We start from the raw sequence: 27,028 nt of genomic DNA, 5'->3' as shown, positions 1-27,028 counted from the left end.
AATATTTTTACCTAAGTCAGAAGGTACTGGGTTCAAGGCCTACTCCAGGACCTGAGCATATAGGTTGACACTTCAGTACTGAAGGAGTGCTGTGTTGCTGCAACTCCTTAAATATTGGGAAACCAAAGCCATTGTCTTCAGTTCCTGTCACAAACTCCATACACTTGCAAACATTCCATCCCCTTCCTTCACCACTATCTCAAGATAAACCAGATTTTTCACAATCTTGATGTTCTTTTCCATCCCGAGCACCTGGCTCATATCCTCTCCATCACAAAGGCCACCTGCTTTCACCTCAGCAACATCGCCTCCAGACTCGACTATTCCAATGCTTTCCTTGCCGGGTTACCATCCTCCATAAACTTCAGCTCACTCAAAACTTTGACGTCTGTATCCTGTCTATCGCCCCTGTCCTTGCAGACTTACATTGGCTCCTGGTCCGTCAACACCTCAGTCTTAAAATTTGCACCTGGTGTTTAAATCCATCCATTATTTTACCGCTCGATTTCTCTGTATCTTCCTCCAGTGCTACACACCCCACAATACAAATCAAATACACATGCACTACAAATGAAGAGCTCTTCACTGAGAAGAAATGTAGCATACTACAAAGGTTGCAGCAAGAAAACAGAGGTGAAGGGCTCAATACATCAATATTAGCAGCAAGCTGGCCGGATTCCTGGGGTTTTGGCTTGCTAAACCTGGAAAGTAATTTGTTCCAGGCTAGTTGGCAGGCTAAATTCTGTAAATGCATTATACAGGCTGCCATAAATCAAACAGCAATATCATTCAGACACTTTCCAACATTCGCCCAGCATTGCTACGCAAGTGTTTTCCGATTTAGTGAAACAGTGGCCTACAACTGGAGTACTAGAAGGGACTAAGAAATGAATTGTTATCTTGTTAGGTGTGTATATCTTGTATGTATGACTTTTAGTAGTTATAACCAAGTTCAAAGATGGACTCCAAGTGATTTGTTGCAAAGTCAAATGGTTGCTCAGGGACATTTCAACCGAGACACATCTACAGAACTCCCTTTGATATGATACTTGACCCTTCTTCTGATGTCAGTAGATTGAATGTAATTTTTGATTGGTGTATGTGGGTAAAGAAAATACACCTGTTACAAGCAAAAAGCTAATTGTTTATTTAGGTTTTAAGATTGTTCGTATTTTGGTTGTGATATTTTCCTAAGAATTTGTTTGAAATGTAAGGGGAAAATATCCTTCAAACAAATGAATCTTCCCGGGCTCCTTAATTTATTTTCATTGCCAGCGTCATACATATGGAGGGTGTATAAAATAGCATAAGGAGTGCTTATTTATCTACCACTATTGTGTCATTCCAAGAGTTTGGCAAAAGGGGCTTGGCAAACACAGACCTTAGTTGCTTGCCACATAAATTGCTGAATTTGTTTTCTAGTATTCTCCCTCTTCTTTTGCTTCTGTGGATCATTTCTAATTGTAACAAAATTTGATTAATAGTTTAGCATGTATAATGTAGTCTAATTATATTTTCTGCCTTCTGAATTGGCAAGAGATGCTCTCCAGTAAGCAGTCTCCACAACTGGGTTAGCTATTAAACCCAGGCTGCAATAAGTCAATGTGCCAGGGAGGATTCAGCTGTGGGGCCGAAATTCACACCAGCCGGAAACGGATCGCATCTAACGTTTTGCTGTGTTTTGGCCACCGCAATGGAAGCGGTGACCCACCTTGCGCAATTCAGCTCTTCGTCATTTTTTTTCGAGCAAGGCTGAAGTCGGTTATAGTAGGGGTGGAAGTGTGGGCAGGAATGGAGATACCGTTATAATGGGGGCAGAAGTGGAGGCCGGGCAGAGTGTCCGCCACTGTCAGTCATCAACGCCGGGCTGGTGACGTTATCACGCTGGTGCGTCAACACGTCTCTCCCCTTCAGTTAAAGGGGAGAGCCGCTGCGAGCTTTGCTGCTTCTTAAGTTAGGTCCACAGGGCCACCAGGGAGGGTTTCGGCCGGGCCAGTGGCCTGGCACCCAAGAGGGGTGTTGGCGGCCCGGCCGAACCTGGGGGCAATACTGTCAGACTGACCTGGCACCACCATTTTACACCCAGCGCAAACACAGTGCACCGACAGCAAAAAATGTCGGGGGTACCGAGTGGCGGCCAGAAGATTTTTGGAGGTGAGTTTTGCTTGCGGGGCAGGACCTCAGTGGTGCGCGCTTTGATGATGCACTTCGGAGGGTTTGGCAGCAGCGGGGCGGAAGTGGGGGGAGCGGGGCAGATATGGTGACCGGCGGAAAAACTACTGGGGAGAATTTTGCGAGTGGCGGCTATTCGACTACATATCGTCGCGCAACGGTGGTAAGGGGCCTTATCGGGAGGCTGAATTTCAGCCCCACAGTTTTCTACGCAAATGTCGTCAAGAGGTTCAATTAAAAAAAGGTGCATGAAGTGGCCTGCACCATAACAGTGGGCTATTCATTTCAACAACTGGATCACATATGATTATCCAATGAACACTGTGCCATGTGACCACAAGATACACATGGATGAGGAAGGCCATTAAGCCCATCGTTGCTCAAACATACAGACAGAAAATAAATTCACAAGTGCTGATCTTTCCCACCACTGTCCTAGTCAGAAATCCAATTTCCTGACATCAGTCTTAAATTTGCTTTTTGGAACCCATTCCTGTTTTATCCTACTGTCGGGCAGGCTGACCGGAGCGCTGGGCAGTTTTTAGCACAACAACTGTTGACTTCTACTGCTGCAATGTTGGGGGAAGGTCCTCACAGGCCAGCGATAATGAAGCCACATTGCAGGCTGAATGAGCTGGTTGACAGCTCAGCATGCACAGGCGGGACCCGAAATGGCAGACCTGACACGTGCTGCCAGTGTGTGCTGTTTATATTTGCTGTTGGCAGCAATTTTGGTTGGAAGCAATGAGTGAAAATTTTGCTGCCCACAACTTCAAGAGTGATTTATTCAGCAGGATTACTGGTGTCACTGTCCTTGCTACTGGAGACAATTCTGTAATATAAAACACAAGCACTGATCTCTCTACCTTAAAATTAGGCAACAAACTAGTGCAACAAACTACCATTAGAGATTTTGTTATACTGGTCCATTGGTAGGGCTATGCCTACGGTGTGATAATAGCAGGTGGCAATACAGAGTCTCTAATAATTTGACTGTGAGAAAAGCAATTGGAACTCATCTGAAGGGTCCTAGCACTCCATGGAAAAACCTTCTTGCTTTTGTTTAAACTGCTTCCCCCTCTTAATCCAATAATGGATTAGCGCAACGTGTGTTAAGAACTGCGCTTGAAAAGCAGTGACTGCAAGCTGAACTGTCCCTGTAAACCAAAGGTTGGTTTTGGAATGTATGACCAATGACTTGGTGCCTGAGAAAGTGCTCCTTTTAACCCGTTCAACAATCAGATCAGCTATTATTTTACCCAAGCTCTCAGTTACACACGGAGTTCCATGTGCTTTTTTCCTTGACCTCTTTCTGTTGTTTTAGAATCGTTGAAATGTTTTCTTGTCAAGTTGTACCTGGTTGCATGTGGATTCCATTCAAAGAATCACAGAGGTGAGAAATGTTACTTAAAATCTCAAACTAAAACTCGCATTCAGCAAGTAGAAATCTAATTTCATGCCATCTGGAGTTCAGTCCGTCCAGTGCTAAATGTAGGATTGGGCAGTGAAAGCAGGAATAAAGAATATTCCCATCAATAGCATATCCATTAAACTGAGAGCTGGAAGCACTTTGTGTACTGTTACAGCCTGAAATGTTCCCACAGACAAAATGGTACTGTTGACGATTTTGTGTTTTATTCATTTTCATTCATATCTCTGCACTTAATCTTATTAATAGAACATTGGTATAGTTTAATATTCTGCAACAATGTGGGAGTCCAGTGTATACCAGATACAAGGGCCGATGTTTTGCTCACCTCGACGGGTCTGGAGTGGCTGGTGGTAGGTCACGACCCCGCTGCTGGCTCCATCCCGCTGCCTAAACTGAACTTACTTTAATGGGGCTTCTTAAACCCGCCCAGCGCGTTTCTCAGCCCAATTAGGTGGAGCGGGTCTAGTGATGTCATTCATGACGTGTCTTGAGCCGTTTTCCTTAAAGGGACCATGGCCACCTTGCTTTTGATGTTTGTGCTGTCAGTGTTCTACAGCACTGAAGTGCTGCAGAACACTGACAAGCCCTCACCTAGGTTCTCCCATGACACCCTCCATAACCTTATGGAGGGAGTCAGAGCATGTAGGGAGGTCCTCTCCCCTTCCAATGGATGGAAGATACCTCCTCAGGAGACCAAGACAGCCTGGTTGCACATTTTAGGGGCGGTCACAAGCAGGGTTGTCGTCAGGACAACCTGGGTGCAGTGGCGTAAACCTTTCTATGATCTCATTAGATCAGGAAACATGAGTACAAAGCCACACTCACCTTCATCCTGTTGTGCCTCTCATCACATCCCCATCACTGCCTTCCCTACCCTACTCCTGCACATCCTTACTCACACCAACTTAGCTTGCACCTCCACCCATCCCTCTCTGTCTATCTGCGTTATCACATCCCCATCTCACTAGCCACCCCTCATACTCACTCTCATTCTAGCGGAATTATAGTTAATGTGCTGTCAAACATTGAAACCTTTATTTTCAACACTTTGCGTTTTTGGACAGATCTGCGTGTACCTTTGGAAGTGGCTTAGTGAGTTGCAGTGAATGGTGAGACATAACAGTACCCCCTGCAATGATGATTAGTGTGAAAGGAATGGCTTGGGCATTGTAGGGATGTTTTATGGTGTTGGTGTGGGTTGGTGCCAACCTGCTGCATCATGTGGCAGCCAGGGTGTACAGCATCAAGTGAAGTAAATGTGGCCATGGTGAGGCCATCACTGGCGTCTCGGGCAGCAATGTGGTCAGGTGCTGATGCCCTGTGTCCTGTGCAGCATCAGGTGATTGCGGAGAAGGTTGGTGTTGTTGTTGCTGATGCTGGTGTGCTTGGTGATGTTGGTGTTGGGGCTGATCATGGTCAGATTCTGAGGGCTAAGGTGAAACAGTATAAACGACACCAATGCTGCTGGAATAGATGGCAGGTGATGTTGAGATGACAGAAGCAATCTGTCAATGGTGAGAGAGGTTGTTCCAATGAGGTGACACTGGATAGAGAGTTTGCTCCAAACACTTGCAGCCTGCATAAAGCTAAATCTGTGTTCCAAATGTAGTCAGCAACAGCTTCTGCGCTTGGAGGTGGGAGCTTTTATAGAGCATCTCAAGCTGTCAACTAATCAGCTGATTCAATGGACATTCAATCCCCATCTCACGTTATCAGACATGGTCCATGAACAGCTTGGATCCCGTGGGCGAACACTTAAAGTTAAAAAGTAACTCTGCGGGTCGGGTCGGATTCGAGATCACACACACGCCATTGTGAAAGGTGCATTACAGTGGGACGACAGCTGATTTCCGACACTCTATCAAAAAAAAAATCTCATTTCTCATCCAATCCGCCACCGATCACCCAGAACATCCTGGCCTAGGGACATCATGAATAAATGTTGAATGTGCAAGTGAGCACACAGAGTTTGTAAAGTTAAGTCAAAGAGGACCAGGTTTAATTTTCAATTTATGTTAACTTAGTTGATTTCATTCAGGGTGGTGGTAGGGGAGTGATAATTGGTTGGGGGGGGGGGGGGAATTGGCAAGGGCTTCCACTCCTAAACACTATCCAGTCACACCGACTGGAAAGTGAGAAATTGTAGACATTGGATGAAGATAAGATTTGATTTGACTGTGATGCGTCCTATTGTCAAATACTCTCCCAACATGAAGCTCACATATGAAGAATTGCTGGAGGGATTTGATTGAATATACAATCAAACTTGGACAACAAGGCCAACTGAGGGATGATCGAAAACATCACAAGGTGTCAACCAACCGCTCCTTCCATGGGCTCAATTTTCCTCAGTGATTTGCACCGTTTTTTTTGAGCAGGCTGCTCTTTTTGGCCTAAGTTGAAAAACCAGAGTTTCCCCAATCAATTTGCACCAGTGTAACTGAGTTAGTTACGACATTTTTAGGTCAGTTTTTTTTTCAGCTAAAGGGGGCGTAATCAGCCACCTGCGCCACTCCTGGCCATTTAGGGAAGTTTGGCCAGCTGAGAGTTACTCCAGTTGTCCTTAGGCCAGCGTATGTGGCCTCTGCAGAAAAACCTTCTGGAGAGTTAAGGAAATCGGCACGGGTAAGGAAATCGGCGCAGCAGATGCCCAGACACACTAAAAGAATTGAAAAACACATAGCAGCTACTTACCTCCAACCCCATCCAAAGGCTGTCCGGTCCCATTCTTGGTCCCCGGTTCACAGGGAGAGAGAGAGAGAGAGAGAGAGAGAGAGAGAGAAAATATCCAGGCCTCTACTATGACTGCTCCACAACAGCCACTAAATGTATAAGAATGAGCAAGAGAATTTGCCTGCCAAATAGCCCTCCTTCCCTTTGGGTAAACCTATGTGTCCAGTTGCCTGGCCAAAATAAGGAACCTTCTTTAGATGGACCCACCGGCATGACCCCACATCCTGCCGCAGTACACCGAGGCAATCTGTACACTGATGTGGAACAGTTCCTGACCACCACTGAAACCCATTTTAGCAGTTCTTACATTTATTTTGTTCTTTAGCATCACTGGGAAGGCAGGATTTAAAGAGTAACTATTATATTAACAACAGAAATTTATTACGCAATAATTTTCCTGGTACAATTGCTTTTTTTCTTTGTCCCTCTCCTGCTAACTCATGCTGGGATATGGTTCCAGAGACCCCAATTGCCCTCTGATACATTGATCAAGTGACTTTTATCAAGTATGAGCCCAGATACTAACATTCAAGAGGCTGTTCACCATGGGGAGTCTGATTCCGTGTACACACACACACACTTCCTAGTAGGAGCCACTGGAGATATTGATAAGGAGTGGGAATCCTGCCTGATCTTTCTCCTCCCTAGCATAGGGGCACTCGTGCCAATTGTTAGGCCCTTATCCCTCGGTCTATTGAGATCAGTTAACCTGCCAATTTGCTGGCTTGTATGGCTCAGTTTCAATCCCACAGTGGACAGTGCACTGACCAATTGAGCCAATGCGGAGTGCTCTGAATTGGTACTTGATGAGGTTTAGAAAAATGCTAACTCAAACATAGGTTGATGTATTATATAGAACAATTTTCAAGCTGTCACATGGTCTGAGTCAAAAAGGTGACTTCATTATTTAGCTCGACATGTGTTATAGAAGTTATTTTTGTTCCCAGAATTCCACGCCTGCCGCTACAAAGGCTAATTTTTAATCATTCACTAGAATTTAAACAGGATGAAAGAGAAGTTTGTTTAAATGTACCTAAAATTACAGAGACTGTCTCCACCCACTGAAAACTTGAATAAACATTTCCTGCCTTCTAATTAGGATTTACAATATTTGGCTCTTATAAAATGGTGGAATGAAAGTCTGGAGATGGAACGATAATGGAAGATTTACATCGTTTATTTGGCTTCACCATTTTCCTTTCAGTTGTGTTACAATTCAGCAATTTGAATGCATGAAGAACTTTCTAATGTGTGCTTTGTCGTCTCTTTGTTGTGTGCAGCAGCAAATCATGAAAATTAATTCAACTGTGTTAGTTTTAATAATTTAGTGAAGTTAATAGTTGAGTAAAATGGGGCTAGCTCTCAGTGGCAAGAATGCTGTATTAGCAAGAAGAAAATAAAACAGACCACTCATGTAATACAGAACTTCCAAATGGTATGAAGAATTCAGTATGCACTTTTTAAATTACTGTCCCCATAGTCTCTTTGGGCTCCCTGTGCTACATGCCATGACCTGCCAAGAAATCGAAAAATGTTGCTCTATAACCAGCTACCAAGTAGGTGAGAGAAATCTGGGGGATTCCCCTTTCAATTCTACCTCTCTCTTACTGAGGGGTGTGGCCTGGTGTCTGTTTATCACCTCCCTTAGACAGTGCAGTTGAGATAGGGAATTTATCCCTTCAGGAATCAGATTTTGGTCTAGCTGTAATGTATTTGCTTCATGGGTTCTTTGCTTAAGAATTCTTCGCAAAACATTGCTATTGGCCCAGAAATCCCGGCCTCCCCAGGTCCGTACTGACTGTCTACAGACCCGGGAAGGCATTGCAAAAGCCAATTTTCAGCGCACAAAGCGCATGCGCTGAAAACCGGCTTTTCCGATCTGTCAACCTCCACTTGACAGATCCTCCGCATCTCGGGAGTGAGAACTAGAACTAGCAAGGGCTAGATTGCGGTATTTACCCATATCTTGCCCAGCGGATGTCCTGAAAACTCTTGCGCCTGATAAAAGCAGACACATATCCTACTTTTACAGGCATAAAGAGTTTTAAAACACACAAAAACACAATAAAATAACATTTAAAAAACACATTTTATTGTTAAAAACCCTGCCTACTATGGTATGTTTATTCTAAACCATAATTAAAACTTTTTAAAAAATCAGAATTTTTTTTTCCAAAACATTTATTAACTTTAATTTCAATTAATTTTACTTATGTGAGGTGTGTTTTTTTATTTTTTATTATGATGTTTAGTGTGTTTGTTTGTTTTTTCTCATTAATAGCAATGAGAACTTGTAGATATGGAATTCTCATTGCTATTAATGAGAATGCTGTGGAATACTGTACCTGATTGGTTGTGCAGTCACACATGACTGCACCTTCTGCGTCCGAACCTTGAGAACGGGAGCGCGCTTCGCAGCTCGGGAAGAGAAGGCCCCCTAACCAGAGCCGCAGACAGCTCCGGGACAACCAGGTATTTTCGTTAAAATTCTCCGGTCGGAGGCGTTCGTTCGAAAGAAGCCTCCGACCAGAATTTCAGGACCATTAAGAACTAGTTGGTTTATTAGCAAAGGTTTAACAATCCCACTACACATTAGCAGTTCATCCACCAGGCTCACAAGCACATGCCTCATCGTGGATCTCCTGAACCCAATTGGCTGGGGTTTTATTGAATCTTGTGAACATCACGTGACTGGCTAAGCCACTCCCAACTCAACAGCTCTACAACTATTTTGGTTAACAGATAAAGCCGAGTGCCCTTTTATTAAAGGGACACTAGAACACACAAATTAACAATAAAACTTTGTGAACCTCAAACGATCAAATTAAAATTTGGTTGCCGAGGGTGATGATGCACTCCAGTCCCTCCGGTGCCCACCTCTCGCGGAAGGCCACGAGCGTACCGGTCGAGACCGAGTACTTCATCTCCTGGAATACACTGGCGCAATCGTAGCCGCAGAAGAGAGGCAGGCAGTCGGCTGAACGACCCGCTCGACTGCCCGCTGCCTGAACCTGTTAATGACCACCTGGGCCAGGCCCAGGAGAAGTCCTACGAGGAGGCCCTTCGACCTGCCCTCTCCCCATGCAACACACTCTAGGCCAGCTCCCCAATAGATAAAGGGAAGACTGCTGCGTAGAGAGCCCTGCAATGGGGAACCCCGCCTCCTCCGGATGGCAAGATGGTACGCCATGGCGTGTCCGGAGGCAGACAAGGATGGCAAAATAGAGAGTGTGTAAGAGCAGCCCGTACAGGAATCCCCTCCGCGCAAAGTTGAAAGACATGGAGGGATTTCCTAGAGGCGGGTCAAGTTGTGAGGCGCTGGAAACCGAGGGAAGTTTTGGGGCTTGGTGCCGATGAGGAATTTCATACGGATGGGGTCATTTCGGACGGGGTCGCCCCATGTGCTTGAGCCTCCTCAACACACCTAGTGGAGTCAAGGCCCAGTGCCATTTTTAGCGACTTGATGGCATTGGCCGCGCGCTGGACGTCGGCCCAGGATAGGCGCCATGCCAGCTCTTCCGGCACTATCCAACCCGCTCCTCCACCATCCAGTAGGTACCTGACTCTGGTCATCTTGCCAAACACAGCCCTCTCGCCTGCCTGCCACCTAAAACCGCGATTGTGGAGGTATGGATTTCTGAGCAGTGGCTCCCGAAGGACAGCTGCCACTTTAGTCAGGGATCAACAGTTCTACAAACCTGTGAGCATGCACTACACTAGCCTTTGCAGCATTGAGTATCAAATGCTCAAATGTATTTGTCAATTATTTCATCTGTGTAGAAATTATATTTAAAAATGTCATTCATCAATGACTTGAAGCACATCAGGAGTGGACGTCAGCTCTGAAACCTCAGTCAATATAACTATATATAATGATAGTCTAAATTTCAATAAAATACCTTTGGAAACATTTTTTTCTGTCCCTTTCTTTCCTTAAGGCACTGACCCATATGAGAAGGTATGGCTCCATAGGTGTCACCAGGACTTCATTACCTCACCCAAGTGGCCATCCTTCACTTCTGCACCAAAACAGTGGGGCCGAAATTCAGCCTCCCGAAAAGGCCTCTTACCACCAGAAAGTGGCAGCCAAGCGGCGGAGTCCAGTGGCCACCGATTTGCTGTCAAATGGCCACCGCTAGCAAAATTCACCTTGGTAGTTTTTCCGGTGGTTCCCACTTCCATCCCACTACTGCCGACCCCTCCTAAGTGCATCATCAAAGAGCGCACCGCCTATCTCCTGCACCTCTATCAAAATTTAGCTCCAAAAATCTTCGGGCTGCCGAGCAGTGCCCCCAATAGTTTTTTCTGTCGGTGCACTGTGCTGGAAGTGTGTGCGATTTGGCTGTGCGGCGCTTCTTCAAGGGGAGGGCGCACTGCCGCGGCCACCATTTTAATTTTTTTATCGGCTGACTGCCTCTTGGGCGCCAGGCTGCTGGTCCGTGGACCTCCCTGGTGGCCCCGTGGACCTAACTAAAATAATCACAGTGGCTCTTCCCTTTAAGTGAAGGGGAGAGATGTGGTGACGCACAGGCGGCATAATGTCATCAGCACCAGGCTGATGACTGACAGCGGCGGAGGCTCTGTCCCACCTCCACTTCTGCCCCTCTAGTGTGCTCACCGCCACACTATCCGCCCTCCCCGCCCCCCGATTATGACCGACTTCTGGTCCACTTCAAAAAAAAGACAAAGAGCTGAATTTTGCGAAAGAGGTCACCTCATTTGCTACGGCGGTGAAATCACTTCAAAAGCAGGAGGTGCGACCTGTTTCGGGCATTCCTGAATTTCGGTCCCAGTGAGTGCTGACTGCCTGGGTAACTGTGAAGGGCTGACACTTGTCCTGTCCTCATCCAACGTATACACATGCATATTTTTCAGCGGGTGTCACTGAATAAAAAGCAGAAACTACTGGCATTTATATAGCGCCTTTCACAACCTCAGGATGTCCTAAAGCGCTTTACAGCCAATGAAGTATGTTTGAAGTGTAGTCACTTGTAATGTAGGAAATGTGGCAGACAATTTGCACACAGCAAGCTCACACACAGAGCAATGAGAAAAGGATCAGATAATCTGCTTTAGTGATATTGATTGAGGATTAAATAACTGCCACGAATGGGAATGCTGGCTGATTTTTCCTACTCGATCCAGTGGCCCTGAGGTCAATAGCAGAGTCCCAAATATTGCTGTGGCTGAGCTCACAATCTAGAGATCAAACCTAGAACTTTCCTGGTTGTAAGATTTAGTGCTATATTATGTGCTGCATTCACCAAACCATCAGGGGTGCTTCCCATATATAATAGAAATACACGTTGGATCTCCCTTATCCAGCACCATGCCTCGTTCGGCATCATTCCCGGCTGCCGGGGGACGAATGCGCAGAACACGGCCGGGTTCTTCAACATGAACAAATTGAAGTCCTTCCTCACTGCCGACTCCCGCAATCGCTGGCCTGACTCCCAGACCCCAGCCAGCCAGCCCCGATATCCCCGACCGCTCCGCTCCGCTGCAAACTCCGCCGGACCGGCAGTCCAACTCCACAAACTTGTTTTTACTTACTGAGAAACAGATGAGCAATGAGAAAATATGACTGGTGTTGACGATCTCTTCCACCGCCGGCGATTACACACCCCACCCCCGTGGCCTTCCTCACTGCCGCACTCTCAGCCCCCAACCAGCCAGCCCCGATATCCCCGAGCGCCGGGGAACGTCCAAAACATGCAGGTAATCGTAACTTTGCCTCCCTGTACCAGGAATCTTTCCAGCTCTTCGCTTTCATCTTCAGAAGAGGAGACAAGAGCGAATGAAGCCATGACGGAAGAATCAATTGTGGGGGGGCGGAGGATCGCGGGGTCAGGCCAGCGATCGGAGTTCATGAAAGTTGTAAAAATTACGCTTAATGTACACAATAATGTGTGTATTTGGTTGCTATTGCACAGAAATGAAGACACGGACTGTTTTTGACCAATGATTGACACCAATGAAGTGGTAAAAACGGTTTGTATAGCGTTGCTCCCCTTATAACACGTGACCTTCCCCACATCCGGCAAAATCCCTTATTCGGCACAGGCCAGGTCCCGAGGGTGCCAGATAAAAGAGGTTCAACCTGTCGTATAATATACACCACTATTTACCAGTAATCAATTGCACATTAATTGCAGTGAACTCACAGGGATGATATGACAATATTTCACCTTTTGGTGAGGACATTATCACACATCAACAACATGACCATCCTGACCAACATGACATTCAGTAGCAAAAAAGGCAACAAAAACAGAATCAACCTGTCGCACTCAGCCATTAGATATGTTAATGAATATGTGCATGGGAATGATTAATATAAGCTATTTTCACTTTGAGAGCCAGCCACTCCAGCTCTGCTCTTAGTTTATAACATAATCCAAACCTGCCAGTGAGACTATCACCTTGTATTCAGTCTTCGGAATCGATCTTTCTGTTCTATACACAGGTACCAGGAAATAATTTCAAGACAGTGATCGAATTCAGGATTGCAGTGACATCTATAAATTCATGTGCTTCACTCTCATGAGTTCGGACATTATCTGAAGACCGCTGGTTAATCACTCCCAGGTAGTCGAATATTATCTGCATAACTGATTAATGAGCGAACTTTGTATTAAAGGGCTGCTGCACCATTGGCCCCAAATTTCCCCATGAGTTGCACCGTTTTTTTTGGTGTAACTTGATTTTTCTGCTGTTATCTTTTTAGTCGCAAATATAGCCATTTAATTTGTGCCAGTGTAAGTAAGTTAGTTAGGTTTATTGTTAGGTCAGTTTTTTTCCAAAAGGGGGCGTTCCCTGCCACTAACACCATTTATGCCAATTTGGCCAGAAAAAAGTTGTACTAAACTACATTTAAGGAATCGGCGCAAGTAACTACATTTAAAGCACCACCAAGCACCAAACAAAGCACAAAATGTAATAAGCAATTAATTAACAAATAAAATAGAAGGAACCCTGCCCCTAAAGCACCAAGACCAAAGTAATAAGCAATCAATAAATAGCACATAAAAAAATAGAAGGAACCCTGCACCTAAAGCAGCAAAATCAATCAGTAAATAACAAATAAAAAATAGAAGTCCCACCTTAGGGAACGCAGCGGGCCGCCGATGAGGGAGCCCATTTGGCCAGGGCTAGGGACGGCGTGCTTAGGGCCCCTCCCACACAGCCTGCAGCGTGCATTTGCAGAAACGGCCTGCCAGGAGCAACTGCACATGCGCGCAGACTCTAGCGCGCATGTGCAGAGGTCCTGGCACTGTTTTCAGCGCTGGGACCTAGCTCCGCCCCCCTCTTTGTTCTGCGCCTCGCCAGCTCCACAGACGGCCCGAGAATTGGCCATAAGCGCAAGTATTTTTTTGCCGCTGCTTCTGATCTAAACCACCAGCGGGGGGCTCGGAGGTGCACCGAAAAAACCGGAGGACCAAATTTGGGCCCATTAATCTGTCCATTAAACGGACACTGAACTCAATAGATTATATCTTGCAGGTTTGCGACCGAAAATCTCACCATTTGCAAGCATCGCAATATTTTTTGGAACAAAATGAAGAAGATTAATATCCCCACATTACAAACTGCACCAAGGAGTGGATGGGCATTGGCTTGCACCACGACTTCTCACATCGTGAGTTCCTGATTTCAGTCGTATCATCAGGGGAAGTGCCAAGCCATGGTCAGGTACTACTCTACATGAAGGAAGGGAAAACTACCATGTGAGTCACAAGCTCTTGTGCATTTTCTAGTTGCCAGCTGCAGCCAAAGGCTAGTGAACAGGTTAGCAGCATGCCCTTTTAGTGCAGGAAATGCAGCATAGCTTTTCCAGACCAAAAGGAAATGGGGAGTTTGTCTTGCTGCAGATTTAGCAGCTGCCGTTGCACAATTGTAGCTTGGAAAACAACTTCAGACTTTGAGCTGAATTTTCAGAATGTGCAAGTTCCGCTACGTCCAAAATATTACCGATACATATATAACTTCTCACTCCTCCCCCACCCGTCTCTGTGTTTTCCATTCTTCTCCCCTCCTTTCCTAAAGGTGGTGACCTATGCTGAGCAGGTGCCTGAGGCTCTCTAGCTCACCAAAGTGGACCCTCCTCTTCCGTGAATCTAGGCAGTAAGCTATTAAAACGTGGAGCAGTGTATCACAGCTGCACCTTAACCTGTCCTCACTTCGCATCCATGATACTTTTCAACGGAGGTTACTGGATAGTTACTGGAGCAGAAGTCCTGGATGATTTCTTCCCTCCCTACCCCGGGGTGTTCAGGCCCAATTTTAGCAACCTACAGATATCCTGGCTACAAATGGCCAACGGAGGATAGATGAGGTATCAGCCCTGAGTCCTTTTGATCTGTGTACTTCAGTATTACAAAAGGACTTCATTGGCTGTAAAGCACTTTGAGATGTCCGGTGGTTATGAAAGGAGCTATATAAATGCAAGTCTTTCTTTTAGATGGTGAATTTGCCCACCCAACCGTTTCAGAACTCGCACCTATTTAATTCTACAATCTTATAACTGGGTTAAAAGAAAGATGCAAAAAAAAACAATCGCTGAGGCTCCTTTGCACTTAACACTTCCCCAATATTATTCACTTCAAATGGTAATTTAAAGTTCATGGCTAACATTCAAGAACTCATGCATACACAAAGTCACCACTGACCCTATGAACTCACAAAATGTAAACAACACAAGCAGTGCCCCATCACCCAGCCACCGCTCCCCAGTCACATGGTAGAAAATGACATGCAACAGGGTAAAATCAATCCATTTACTAAAACTGTATTTAGTCTACTTGTGCTACGAGCTCTTAATTAAGTTAATCAAATAATCAGTGCACCATTAATTAGTTCTCAGCAGCATGAGGTGAATTTGACTTGGCTGTTTAGAAAACCATGTCCTCCCTGTGTAGAACAAGCTTTTCTCAGTAATCAGGATTTTTGCCGAAATGCAGCAGGAAACAATTATAAGTGTGGTACAGAATGTATTTTGTGTAGCCCTAGATTGGCTTCAGGAATGTTTATCCCAGTGCTTAATACCATGCAAAAATACAGTGACCTCTCCGTGGCACGACTTTTTTCTCTATTCTCTTGAGATTTAGCTCCTGAACATTTTTTTTTCCAATGCATTTTGTAGCCTTTTGTCAAAATGCTTTGAGCTGGATCACAACAGAGGCAGAAATGAGCATGAGTGAAAGACGAATGACACAGTTGTTTGGATATTGCTATGGGAGCATCGTCCGATTAATTTGGACAGGAACAATTTTGCTACAAAAGACCGATTCCAGCGACCCGTCAAAATGCTGCTGTCCGTCTTAAAATTTCAGTTTTATACCAAGGAAAATAATAATGATTGGCATATCCTTGATATTCAAGTACCTTGGGCACAACAATAATAAACCTTTCTACACAATACATGTAAAGCTCTTGGCATTCTTCTCACAAATCTTCATGATGGCTCCTTAATAGAGTACTTATATAACATTAAAGTCTGGTGCAACTTGAATAACCCATGTCGCGCTGAAGCTTACTAATAGTACCCTCATGCCAAGGTGCTGTGATCATAATTCCACTGATGCATTTTGCATACCAATGTGTTTCTTTCCGCCAATTACTCCCCTTCTCTCCTGATGGCATTAACATCTGTTTGCTGCTTCACACATCTATCTTCACATGTGAACATATTCAATTGAGTGTCGACAGGTCATTCATATTTTGGGGCATCACAGTTGAGCCAATTCGAGCCGAACCCAGTGGGCATGTGTTTTCCAGCAGGGGTCACTGGATAGTGATCAGGAGTGAGGAAGCTGACAGATTTCTTTTGCATGCCTAGCTCTTGGGTGCAGAGGCCACTTGCAGCATCCCTACAGCTAACCAGGGATCTGGGATCTTCTGGTTTGAATCAATTAGTGTCACAGTGATTGGTGTCTTTATGTATTAGGATACCGGGGATCCAACAATGTGGTTTTAACCAAATGAATAAGCTCCAAGAATATTACAGCCTGAGTGTCAGAATTGAGCCAGAGCTCCGCTCCCCACTCGACGGGACTGCCTGGAGCGGGGTTCAAACCTTCCACCTTCTAACTCAGAGGTGGGAATGGTACCAATATCAAAAAGCTCACTCAATGATTAATGGTAAAGGAATCATTGAATTGATGTAAAAGTAGTGATGGAAGTTATTGATACCCAGGATTGCCATACTCTCAAAGGGTGATTTTTATTCAGTTTTAGGCGGGCCGTTTTGCTGTAAGTGGCTCAGTGTGGATGACGACTGCTCTGAGTTTTGTTCATGCCTGACGATGTTCACAGCGAGCAAAACAACGGCTTTGTCATTGCTCTGTACTTATATAGATATGATTAATATCTGTTATGAGATACGAAGATAGTTGCCGTTGAATTGAAAAATACCCTACAGATGACCTCCCATGTGTAATACAGCACCAATACTGAAATACTGAACAACCAGACGAAACATTAACAGTCAAATAATTAATAGATACATTTTTTGTTTAAATTCATTTTTTGGTTGAACTGTTATGCCCATTAGTTTGTGCTGGAGATTAGAATATTTTACTACTTTTACCACCAAGTGTCAATATCCAAGCACTCCCTGGTCAGGTATATCATAGTCAGCTGCTGAGTAAAGCTGCCACTACTCTGTGCCATCCATATATTTAACCTCAACCTCAAATGAGCACCTCTTACTGCACCAGTGTGGTATTTTGATTTGGAACGCCTTTACCTCAATTCGGTGCAAATTTGTATTAATAAGTAGACATTTTTTTCTTTCCGGTCATCCATGTCCACTAAGACTAGCTACAGACTGTCCAATTCCTTATTTCATACAACTTTCAACCGGCAGACTGGGCAACCTTTGATCTCATCAGTACATGCCAGATTCAGATCCTGATGAAAGTATGAGATGCTAACAGACCACACTAGCCAACTCCCCTCAGATCAGTATTATTAAAGTTATGAAGAAAAAGATAGAAAGAAGAAAAGTAAAAGTGGAGGGCAGTGAAACGCAAGGCAGAAATCAAAAGGAGCCACATTACAACAAAATTCTAAAGGGGCAAAGTGTGTTAAAAAGACAAGCTGAAGGCTCTGTGCCTCAATGCGACGAGTATTTGTAATTAGGTGGACGAAGTAAATGCGCAGGCAGCAATTAACAAATATGATATAATTGGCATCACAGAGACATGGCTCCATGGTGACCAAGGCTGGGAACTCAACATCCAGGGGTATTCAATATTCAGGAAGGATAGACAGAAAGGAAAAGGAGGTGGGGTAGCGTTGCTGGTTAAAGAAGAAATTAACGCAATAGTAAGGAAGGACATTAGCTTGGATGATGTGGAATCTGTATGGGTGGAGCTGCGGAATACCAAAGGGCAGAAAACGCCAGTGGGAGTTATGTACAGACCACCAAACAGTAGTAGTGAGGTTGGGGACAGCATCAAACAAGAAATTACGGATGCGTGCAATAAAGATACAGCAGTTATCATGGATGACTTTAATCTACATATAGATTGGGGTAACCAAACTGGTAGCAATACGGTGGAGGAGGATTTCCTGGAGTGTATTAGCAATGGTTTTCTAGACCAATATGTCGAGGAATCAACTAGAGGGCTGGCCATCCTAGACTGGGTGATCTATAATGAGAAAGAACTAATTAGCAATCTTGTTGTGCGAGGCTCCTTGGGGAAGAGTGACCATAATATGGTAGAATTCTTTATTAAGATGGAGAGTGACACAGTTAATTCAGAGACTAGGGTTCTGAACTTAAGGAAAGGTAACTTCGATGGTATGAGATGTGAATTGGCTAGGATAGACTGGCGAATGATACTTAAAGGGTTGACGGTGGATAGGCAATGGCAAACATTTAAAGATCACATGGATGAACTTTAACAATTGTACATCCCTGTCTGGAGTAAAAATAAAACGGGGAAGGTGGCTCAACTGTGGCTAACAAAGGAAATTAAGGCTAGTGTTAAATCCAAGGAAGAGGCATATAAATTGGCCAGAAAAAGCAGCAAACCTGAGGACTGGGAGAAGTTTAGAATTCAGCAGAGGAGGACAAAGGGTTTAATTAGGAGGGGGGAAATAGAGTATGAGAGGAAGCTTGCTGGGAACATAAAAACTGACTGCAAAAGCTTCGATAGATATGTGAAGAGAGAAAGATTAGTGAAGACAAACGTAGGTCTCTTGCAGTCAGATTTAGTCGAATTTATAATGGGGAACAAAGAAATGACGGACCAGTTGAACAAATACTTTGGTTCTGTCTTCATGAAGGAAAACACAAATAACCTTCCGGAATTACTAGGGGACCGAGGGTCTAGTGAGAAGGAGGAACTGAAGGAGATCCTTATTGGGCGGGAAATTGTGTTTGGGAAATTGATGGGATTGAAGGCCGATAAATCCCCGGGGCCTGATAGTCTGCATCCTAGAGTAAGGAAGTGGCCCTCGAAATAGTGGATGCATTGGTGATCATTTTCCAACAGTCTATTGACTCTGGATCAGTTCCTATGGACTGGAGGGTAGCTAATGTAACACCACTTTTTAAAAAAGGAGGGAGAGAGAAAACAGGTAATTATAGACCGGTTAGCCTGACATCAGTAGTGGGGAAAATGTTGGAATCAATTATTAAAGATGAAATAGCAGCACATTTGGAAAGCAGTGACAGGATCAGTCCAAGTCAGCATGGATTTATGAAATGGAAATCATGCTTGACAAATCTTCTAGAATTTTTTGAGGATGTAACTAGTAGAGTGGACAAGGGAGAACCAGTGGATGTGGTGTATTTGGACTTTCAAAAGGCCTTTGACAAGGTCCCACACAAGAGATTGGTGTGCAAAATTAAAGCACATGGTATTGGGGGTAATGTACTGACGTGGATAGAGAACTGGTTGGCAGATAGGAAGCAGAGAGTCGGGATAAACGGGTCCTTTTCAGAATGGCAGGCAGTGACTAGTGGAGTGCCGCAGGGCTCAGTGCTGGGACCCCAGCTCTTTACAATATATATTAATGATTTAGATGAAGGAATTGAGTGCAATATCTTCAAGTTTGCAGATGACACTAAGCTGGGTGGCAGTGTGAGCTGTGAGGAGGACGCTAAGAGGCTGCAGGGTGACTAGGACAGGTTAGGTGAGTGGGCAAATGCATGGCAGATGCAGTATAATGTGGATAATTGTGAGGTTATCCACTTTGCTGGCAAAAACACGAAGGCAGAATATTATCTGAATGGCGGCAGATGAGGAAAAGGGGAATTGCAACGAGACCTGGGTGTCATGGTACATCAGTCATTGAAAGTTGGCATGCAGGTACAGCAGGCGGTGAAGAAGGCAAATGGTATGTTGACCTTCGTAGTTAAGGGACTTGAGTATAGGAGCAGGGAGGTCCTACTACATTTGTACAGGGCCTTGGTGAGGCCTCACCTAGAATATTGTGTTCAGTTTTGGTCTCCGAATCTGAGCAAGGACATTCTTGCTATTGAGGGAGTGCAGCGAAGGTTCACCAGACTGATTCCCGGGATGGCAGGACTGACATATGAGGAGTGACTGGATCGACTGGGCCTGTATTCACTGGAGTTTAGAAGGAGGAGAGGGGATCTCATAGAAACATATAAAATTCTGACGGGACTGGACAGGTTAGATGCAGGAAGAATGTTCCCAATGTTGGGGAAGTCCAGAACCAGGGGACACAGTCTAAGGATAAGGGGTAAGCCATTTAGGACTGAGATGAGGAGAAACTTCTTCACTCAGAGAGTTGTTAACCTGTGGAATTCTCTACCGCAGAGAGTTGTTGACGCCAGTTCATTGGATATTTTCAAGAGGGAGTTAGATATGGCCCTTACGGCTAAAGGGATCAAGGGGTATGGAGAGAAAGCAAGAAAGGGGTACTGAGTTGAATGATCAGCCATGATCTTATTGAATGGTGGTGCAGGCTCAAAGGGCCGAATGGCCTACTCCTGCACCTGGTTTCTATGTTTCTCAATGTAGAAAGACAGGGCAAATAAGTAATTGGGCCAATCGTAGCTCATCTAATTTAGAAAAAAAATTGACAGCCTACCACAGGGTCTTAACTGTCTCTTGAATTACTCCAGTGTTTTGTCTCTATTACTTTATAAATCCATTTGTTATGTTGATCACGGACTGCTTGAAAATAAAACTTCTTGACAGACTAAGAGACAGTGGAATCACTTTGGTTCAGCTGGTAGCACTCTCACTTGAGTCAGAAGGTTGTGAATTCATGTCCCACACCAGGACTTGAGCACACAATCTAGGCTGACATTTCAGTGCAGTAGTGAGAGAGTACTACATTGCTGGAGGTGCTGCCTTTCAAAGCTACTTGTTCAGTTGGATATGAAAAAATCCCAAGGCATTAAAAAAAATCAATCTGTCAACCAGCACCACCAAAACAGCTTAACTGCCGATTTATCTCGTTTGCTGTTTGTGCGATCTTGCTGTTCACAAATTAAGAGTGCTGTGCTTGCATATCATTCTCTAATACAACCTTAATGCAATCACTATCAATAAAGAAGTAGTACTCAGTAAAATATTGGGACTAAAGATGCACAAGTCCCCTGGACCTGATGGATTGCATCCTAGAGTCCTAAAAGAAGTAGCTGCAGAGATATTGGATGGATTGGTTATAATCTATCAACATTTCCTGGATTCTGGGGAGGTCCCAGCAGATTGGAAAACCGCAAATGTAACGCCACTAAATAATAAAGGAGGCAGACAGAAAGCAGGAAATGATTGACCGGTTAGCCTAACATCTGTCACTGGGAAAATGCTGGAGTCCATTATTAAGGAAGTAGCAGCGGGACATTTGTAAAAGCATAATTCAATGAAGCAGAGTCAGCATGGTTTCATGAAAGGAAAATTATGTCTGACAAATTTGTTGGAGTTCTTTGAGGATGTAACGAACAGGGTGGATAAGGGGGAAAACAGTGGATGTGGTGTATTTGGATTTCCAGAAGGCATTCGATAAGGTGCCACATAAAAGATTACTGCACAAGATAAAGGTTCACAGGGTCGGGGGTAATATATTAGCATGGATTGAGGATTGGCTAACTAACAGAAAAGAGAGTCGGGATAAATGGGTCATTTCTGGCTGGCAAACAGTAACTAATGGGGTGCCGCAGGAATCAGTGCTGAGGCCGCAACTGTTTACAATCTATATTAATGACTTGGATGAAGGGACCGAGTGTAATGTCGCCAAGTTTGCTGATGATACAAAGATGGGTGGAAAAGCAAATTTTGTGGAGGACACAAAAAATCTGCAAAGGATACAGACAGGCTAAGTGAGTGGGCAAAAATTTGGCACATGGAGTATAATGTAGGAAAATGTGAGGTTATCCACTTTGGCAGAAAAAATAGAAAAGCAAATTATAATTTAAATGGAGAAAAATTGCAAAGTGCTTCAGTACAGAAGGACCTGCATGAAACACAAAAGATTAGTATGCAGGTACAGCAATTAATCAGGAAGGCAAATGGAATGTTGGCCTTTATTGCAAGGGGAATAGAGTATAAAAGCAGAGAAGTCCTGCTGCAACTGTACAGGGTATTGGTGAGGCCATACCTGGAGTACTGCATGCAGTTTTGGTCTCCGTTTTTAAGGAAGGATATACTTACACTGGAGGCTGTTCAGAGAAGGTTCACTAGGTTGATTCCAGAGATGAGGGGGTTGACTTATGAAGATAGGTTGAGTAGGTTGGGACTATACTCATTGGAGTTCAGAAGAATGAGAGGTGATCTTATCGAAACATAGAAGATAATGAGGGGGCTCGACAAGTTGGATGCAGAGAGGATACTTCCACTCATGGGGGAAACTAAAACTAGGGGACATAATCTCAGAATAAGGGGCCGCCCATTTAAAACTGAGATGAGGAGGAACTTCTTCTTACAGAGGGTTGTAAATCTGTAGAATTCTCTGCCCCAGAGAGCTACGGAGGCTGTGTCATTGAATGTATTTAAGGCGGAGATAGACAGATTTTTGAGCGGTAAGGGAATAAGGGGTTGTGGGGAGCAGGCAGGGAAGTGGAACTGAGTCCATGACCAGATCTGCCATCATCTTATTAAATGGGACGGAGCAGGCTCAAGAGGTCAAATGGCCTACTCCTGCTCCTATTTCTTGTGTCCTATTTTTTGTGTATCCCATCATAAGCAGTCGCTCTAAATCGACTTGCTTCCACTCTAAAAGTGAGTTCTCAGCTGGCTGTGCAATCCAATGCGGGAATTACAGTCTCTGTAATAGGTGGGACACAGTGGTTGAAGGAGAGGGTGGTTGGGGAGTCTGGTTTGCCACACGCTCCTTCCGCTGTCTGCGTTTGGGTTTCTGCATGCTCTCGGTGACAAGACTCAAGGTGCTCAGCGCCCTCCAGGATGCTCTTCCTCCAATTTGGGTGGTCTTGGGCCAGGAATTCTCAGATGCCGGTGGGGATGTTACATTTTATAAACCAACAATAACTACACTAGTAAACTACACTTAAATTCAATGGTAGTGAAGTGATTTAGGAATTCAGGAAAATGTGAGAGGTGCGATTTAAATGCAATTTCTTTATCGATCCTAATTTTGCCTTTTACCAGTTTGAACCTAAACCCCTTATTCTACTTTTATGGACTAACTTGCTTGAGTTAGTGCTTCAAATTTACCTTTTCTTTACTGTTTAATGGCGCAGAAATCCCGGCCTCCCCGGGTCCATACCGAGTGTCTACGGACCCGGGAAGGCATCGCAAAAGCTGGTTTTCAGCGCACAATGCGCATGCGTTGAAAACCGGCTATTCCGATCTGTCAAGCTGGAGCTTAACAGATCCAATGCATCTCAGGAGCAAGGACATTTGCAAGGGCAAGATTGCAGGATTTACCCATATCTTGCCCAGCAAATGTCCTCAAAATTCTTGCGCCTGATAAAAGCAGGCGTATAGTTTACTTTTACAGGCGTAATAGTTTATAAAACATACAAAAATATAATAAAATGAAATTACAAAAACACATATTTTTATAAACTCTGTCCACTACGTTACATTTATTCTTAATCATAATTTTAAAAACTTTTTAAAAACTCGGAAAAAAATGTTTTCTCCAAGATATTTATTAACTTTAATTTTAAGTACGTGAGGTGTGTTTTTTATTTTTTACTATGTGTTTAGTGTGTTTGTTTTTTTTTCTCATTAATAGCAATGAGAACTCATAGATACGGAGTTCTCATTGGTATTAATGAGAAATGTGTGGAATACTGTACCTGATAGGCTGAGCAGTCACACGTGACTGCACCTTCTGCATCCGAACCTTGAGGACAGGAGCGCGCTTCACAGCGCGGGAAGAGAAGGCCTCCCCAACGGAATCCCACGCTCCTCCCGGACCACCAGGTAAATTCGTAGAAATATTTCAAGTCGTTGGCAATTGCCCGCAGGAAGCCTCCGACTGCAATTTCAGCCCCAATATCTTATTTAATTCTATTATGCCCTCTATTAAACACCTCCTTCCAAGGCAGAAGAACCCAAGTTTGACCAATTATTCCTCATAATTCAATCCCCTGACATGGGAATCAGCTATGAGGCTCTTCTATTATGTCCATGACTTGAATATTTTCCTTGGACAAGGCGGGGGTAGGGGGTTGGGGTCATTTTTAACTTCAAAAATGGGAGGGAGTGGATCAGTTGCCTGTTATACATCTCATTCGATTTTACTTTCCATGACTGCTAATAGTTAGCCACTATGGCCAAAGCTGAAAATGAACCGCAGTATTAAAGCTGTCGCTTGATGAGAGCACAGCACATATTTTAAAAATTTATAGTTTGCATATGGATTATTTTTATTTTCACTTATTTATATAATAAGTGAATATAAATATTTGCAGTATGTCTGTCCTATTTTAGCTCAGTATCAGTCCATATGCAAAACATTCAAACACTGATCCAAGATGACTTCAGAATCTCATTAAAAAGTATGTAAGTGTTAGTTGTGTAAAATCTACATGGAGTCAGACTCATGTCCCACTGTTACTTAATGACTACTTCACTGAGGCATACAAAAGCATGGGCCTTACACTAAACATCCGTAAGACAAAGATCCTCCACCAACCTGACCCCGCCACACAGCACTGCCCCCTAGTCATCAAGATCCAAGGCGCGGCCCTGGACAAAGTGGACCACTTTCCATATCTCGGGAGGCTATTATCAGCAAGGGCAGACATCGACGACTAGGTTCAACGCTGCCTCCAGTGTGCCAGCGCAGCCTTCGGAGGAGAGTGTTTGAAGACCAGGCCCTCAAATCTGGCACCAAGCTCATGGTTTACAGGGCTGTAGTAATACCCGCCCTCCTGTATGGCTCACAGACGTGGACCATATACAGTAGACACCTGAAATCGCTGGAGAAATACTACCAACGATGTCTCCACAAGATCCTGCAAATCCCCTGGGAGGACAGACGCACCAACGTTAGTGTCCTCGACCAGGCCAACATCCCCAGCATCGAAGCAATGACCACACTCGATCAGCTCTGTTGGGCGGGCCACACTGTTCGCATGCCTGACACAAGACTCCCAAAGCAAGCGTTCTACTTGGAACTCCTACACGGCAAGCGAGCCCCAGGTGGGCAGAGGAAACATTTCAAGGACACCCTCAAACCCCCCTTGATAAAATGCAACATCCCCACTGGTACCTGGGAGTCCCTGGCCAAAGACGGCCCTAAGTGGAGGAAGAGCATCCGGGAGGGCGCTGAGCACCTCGAGTCTTGTCGCCGAGAGCATGCAGAAAGCACAGGCTGTGGAAGGAGCATGCAGCAAACCAGTCCCACCCACCCTTTCCTTCAACGACTGTCTGTCCCACCTGTGATAATGACTGTCATTCCCGTATTGGACTGTACAGTCACCTAAGAACTCACTTTTAGAGTGGAAGCAAGTCTTCCTCGATTTCGAGGGACTGCCTATGATGATGATGATGATGATGACTTCATATCACAAAAATAAACTGAAGAGTAGGCCACATTCCATCTGCTGAATCGTTGAATTTGGGAAACCGGACAGATGACAGTTAAAATGGAGTGGAAACTTACCCGCTGGCCCCCTATCCCGATTCTGCCATCTGCAATTTAAAATCGTTCAACTCCCGTGCGCCAGGTGTGCTGAGCACAGGGAGGATGGGGTGCAGAGGCCTTGCGCCTGTCTGTGTTGATGTGTGTCAGCCTCAGGTTTTTGGATGGACATATGCTGAGGTTTGTGCTGCTCTGTTGCAAAAGTCTAATTACAGCATTCATTTGGGGGCACATCCTTACTGCCCTGGGAATTCTGACACATCATGTCCTTAGCATGAGACCATCATGATGTAACTTTAGAATGCGGAGCAAAATGTACACTGAATTCAGGCTTTCACTGGGAATCTTTTAAAGTTGACAGAACCAGAGCTCATATACCCAATATGGAAATGTGAATCTGACTAAATCTGGTGTTTGGATTTGGATATGCTGAAATTAACATTAGAATCTCCTATTTTTCTCTACATTCAAAATTATGCAATTCAGGAAATAAGGTGAACTATAAATGCCAGTCAGCAACTGTAGAATCTTAATTTGTTGTGAAGGACTTCACAGCATTCGGTAGAGATATTGATACATCAATTAAATTAAGTTTCTTTCTACCTTAAGCATTGCATTACACGAGGGTTAAAAGTTGAAGTGCTTCACTGTAAACTTTCTGGATAGGTCAAGTGGAATTTCATGCCTCCATGGTGCCAACTAACTTATCTGTCATCATTTGTTGACAGACAAGGTACAGAAAAGTTCTCATTCAAATCTTTTATCTCTTCAATTTCTGTTTACTTAATCAGAATGATCTACTGAAATCAAGAGGAGGACATGCTGAGGAATGCCTTGTTGATCTCCTTATTTGACCAACAGAGACATACTACGGGGATAATCTAGCAGAAGTCTCCTGTTACAAGAAAGCTGTCTGACAACACATTCATCTTTAAAAACTTGAAATCCTACCAACCTGCATTTGAAAGGGATTCTTCCGTAACACCAGTAACTGACATCCCAACAACATTATAATGAAAGAAGTATAATTTTTGTTTCCTTTTATTTTTCTCTTGATTCTTTAGATTACACTCCCCCTGGGATGTGGGCCCACAGGAGGGCAGGTATCCAATCTGTCGAGACCATTCTTGAACTGCCTGTTGGAAGTTGCATGAGAGTGACCTAGCTGACTCACCCTTTTGTTTTCACGCTCTCTCTGCTTGCCACCTCATCAGGCAGCCTGACTAAGACTGGGCAGGGGGAATCAGTAAGAAAATGCACGGAGCTAACCTGTGCTGCAGTGCATAATCATGTTGGACCACTGGGAAAGGCAACACAATGATATTTATAGAAATCTAACTTTGGAGCAGTAGTGAATTGAAGCACAAGTTATAAACTTGTCTTCCCTTCTTGTACAATGAATATTATTCCCTGCACCTTCCCCCCGCGCCCCCCCCCCCCCCAACCCCTGTCTGGAATCGAGAGCTCAATAAACCTCTTCCTAAAACTCTTCGAATACTGATCTATGACTAACTGCTAAGAGGCAAATATGGTGGACTGCCCCTGATTTCTCCTCTCTTTAGGAAAAGAGCTTCGACTCCTTCTCCCATGTGGAGACTCAAGAGGTTGCAGATACTCTGCACTGACTGCATAGACATCTTGATGAAATGT

The 27,028-nt window shown here is 44.4% G+C and overlaps 1 protein-coding gene and 1 long non-coding RNA gene across 4 annotated transcripts in view; one reads left to right on the top strand and one right to left on the bottom strand.

Moving 5' to 3' along the window:
* Window positions 1-27,028, bottom strand: part of LOC139273052 (protein kinase C epsilon type) — an 801,226-nt gene that overhangs the window by 141,804 nt on the left and 632,394 nt on the right. The window lies entirely within an intron of this gene.
* On the top strand, window positions 1,972-26,788 carry LOC139272610 (uncharacterized). Its single transcript, XR_011594906.1, has 3 exons — window positions 1,972-2,154; window positions 12,804-12,925; window positions 26,170-26,788. It is a non-coding gene; the product is annotated as an uncharacterized lncRNA (long non-coding RNA).

The sequence above is a fragment of the Pristiophorus japonicus genome, chromosome 9, assembly GCF_044704955.1.
Source record: "Pristiophorus japonicus isolate sPriJap1 chromosome 9, sPriJap1.hap1, whole genome shotgun sequence".
In the NCBI taxonomy this organism is placed as follows: Eukaryota; Metazoa; Chordata; class Chondrichthyes; family Pristiophoridae; genus Pristiophorus; species Pristiophorus japonicus.
Note: the sequence above shows the minus strand (reverse complement) of the source record. Positions and strands in the feature narration are given on the sequence as shown.